We start from the raw sequence: 2995 nt of genomic DNA, 5'->3' as shown, positions 1-2995 counted from the left end.
GTATTTCACGGAAGGTAATAATATTCTGACAGATGAAAGCCTTTCATAAGAAAAGGGATCTCGCTATAAAATGACGAATAAAAAAATTTTGGTCTTATAAATTATCCGGGACGTTTTATGTTTCGTACGCAGCAATTCACCGGATATCATGGATGGCCATAAATCCAGAGTCTTCAGTGCCTGCTTCCATCCCAAATCCGCGCACGAGATAATAAGCGCCGGCTGGGATGACACTATTCAGTTCTGGGACACCAGACAAGCTCATTCCCTTCGATTTATATCAGGCGTACATATGTGCGGCGACGGTCTAGATATCAGTAGAAATGGAAAAGAGGTATAATTTAGCAACTTGTTAATATTACCCCTATTACATGTTTTTTTCACCTGAAGTTGGCACCTCATCTTTCAAAAAACTAAATTTTTTTTGAAGTTCTGAGTGTATCCCAAAGAGTTCTAGAGTTTCTTATTAATTTTAAAAATAGTTCTGGCGAATTAAGCTAAAAAAATCATTGATGAATCTTGGGGTTGCTAACTTTACAAAATGAAATGACTAAATCAACGATAACATTTATGACCATATATATTTTAAGTAATGACATTTATTTTTCCGACGGGTCGTTATTGGTGACTCACGGCACACCTTCGGCGCGATATGCGAAAGATCGATCTTATACGAGCCTAAATCTTAATAATAATGTTGGGCGCCAGGCGCGAGAATTCGCGCCACACAAAATTCGCGAAAAATCAGCAAATATCAAATCGAGAAAAGATCGCAACGGCAGAATCCGCGACCGCTCAGTTAACGGAATTGGTAGAGGGGGTGATTCGTACGAACGGGACGGGAGAGAATCGAAAGAGGCAATCTGAAATTCTGAACACACCAAAATATAACAGAATAATAATATATTAACAAGAAGAATAATAAAAGAAGACAAGAGATATTTTAATATTCGGAGATAAAGGACCTGTTCGTCGGCCTCAATGTTTCGCGTGGCCGAGCGCAAGGATATCACGCCGGCACATGAATGCGTAAATAGGTCACCTGTGGCGCTTCCGGGTCCTCGGCTGATACCCTCGCGCGGCCTTTTTGGTCCTTGCGGCCCTCGCGATATGGATTTTCCGGCCCTCGATCGCTCCTTCTTTCCTCTGTTCCTTTGGATTAGGAGGAATTTGCGGCAGCGTACAAGCCGTCCCAGCCCTTTCATGTCCCTCCGCGATTCCGGATGTTCTCCTTCTCGGGTTCCTCATCGATCGGGATCGTATCCGGATCGGAATTCCGGCCTCGCATGCATCGGATGCAGTCTTGTATCTCCGTGTCGGGGCACCCATTTTAATTGAATGTGGAGTGGCCTTTCCCTTGGATCTCCTCGTTAATCCTGTGGGCAGCGATTTTCTCAGAGAGCGACAGCGACAGTTTCCGTCGTACTTAATTAAATTAGTATGAAAGGCAAGATGTGGCATTACCTGGCGTGCTCCGTATGCTGAATCGGGCCTCCACTCGTCCTTGGCTTCAAGTCCTTGTCCTTCGCTGTCACCGGATGAGATTTCGTCGCGCTCCTCCGTTATTCACCATCACTTAAGGCTAAAACTAACTTAATCGCCAAAAAGAAGTATCGCAAAAGTCGCGGAATCGCGTCCGTAGCTACGCTCGGATCGCTCTCTCTCTCCCTAAATCGAGAGAACGGGAGGCCCGCGCGACCGTCCGCGGCCGGGCTATTCCGCCCTTGTGACAGACGAGAAAAACGTCACATCACACATTATAACTATTAAAAATAATTAATTTTGCCATTAGAATTTCTTTTAGAACTCTTGAGGTGCTACCAAGAACTCTCAACAGAACTGCCAGAACTCTTAAAGAGTTCTAAAAGAAATTCTAATGGCAAAATTAACTATTTTTAGTAGTCATAATGTTATCGCTGATTTAGTCGTTTCATTTTGTTAGTTCCCCAAATGAAGTTAGCACCCTAAGATTCATCAATGGTTTTTTTAGCTTAATTTACCAGAATTATTTTTAAAATTAATAAGGAACTCTAGAACTCTTCTGGATGCACTCAGAACTTTAGAAAAAATTTAATTTTTTGAAAGATGAGGTGCCAACTTCACAGAGGTATTTTTTTCTAATTTTCTCTATAGTATTCTCTGTTAGAAAATTGACAAATTTATGCCAAACTATTGGCGTAATATTGTGCATTAACAAATCTAGAGAATTATGCATTAATAATTACATATTAACTGGCTAGTTTTATTACACTATAACATCATCTACAAGATATGGATAATTTATATAGCAATTTACAATTAAACAACTCCCTCTTCGTAACAGATTCTTACTTGTTCCTGGCAAAAGAAAGATCCTTTGCAATTATGGGACTACGGTAGTGGCAAACTGATTGTCAGCTTGGAACCGGACAGTTATCCTTGTTTGTTATACGCCGGAAAATACGTGACAAATCTGTACGTCGCGTGCGGTGGCTGCGACACTGATCTCTTCAGGATCGTCGATTTGCGATCTCATTCGGTAAGTTTCATAATATTTCATTTCATTATAAAATATTGCTTATAAAACACATTACATATTGCTTATAAATCTTTATTATCGCAATGAGCTGAGCGATTATTATTTATAGAGAATATGAGAGATGGTAGACAAAGATGACATTTTAGAATGAGAATATATCATAGAATCGTGCCAGATTGTTAAAAATTTAATTTTAACTTGACATTTTAATTAAAGAAAAATCAATTTCTCGAGTTAATTCTAATATTTCAATCTAGGATATGTTGTAAATGCAACAGTCATCCATTAATATAATTATATTATAAAATAATTGTTTTTTTATAACAAAATTGATTGTTCTTATTGTAAGATAATATAACCTCGTAATATACTATTTTTCTCTATAGACTATGGCTATGATCAAATACCTCAAGGGCGGCGTGTATAGCTTGGATATCGGCCCATTGGAAGCGAAGTATTCTAAACGGACGGCTCTTC

The 2995-nt window shown here is 39.3% G+C and overlaps 1 pseudogene; it reads left to right on the top strand.

The window, feature by feature from the left end:
* Nucleotides 1–2984, top strand: part of LOC115236927 — a 4583-nt pseudogene extending 1599 nt beyond the window's left edge.
* The last annotated feature ends 11 nt before the right edge of the window (nt 2985–2995 follow it).

Source organism: Formica exsecta, unplaced genomic scaffold (genome assembly GCF_003651465.1).
Source record: "Formica exsecta isolate Colony F162 unplaced genomic scaffold, ASM365146v1 scaffold113, whole genome shotgun sequence".
NCBI classification, from domain to species: Eukaryota; Metazoa; Arthropoda; class Insecta; order Hymenoptera; family Formicidae; genus Formica; species Formica exsecta.
Note: the sequence above shows the minus strand (reverse complement) of the source record. Positions and strands in the feature narration are given on the sequence as shown.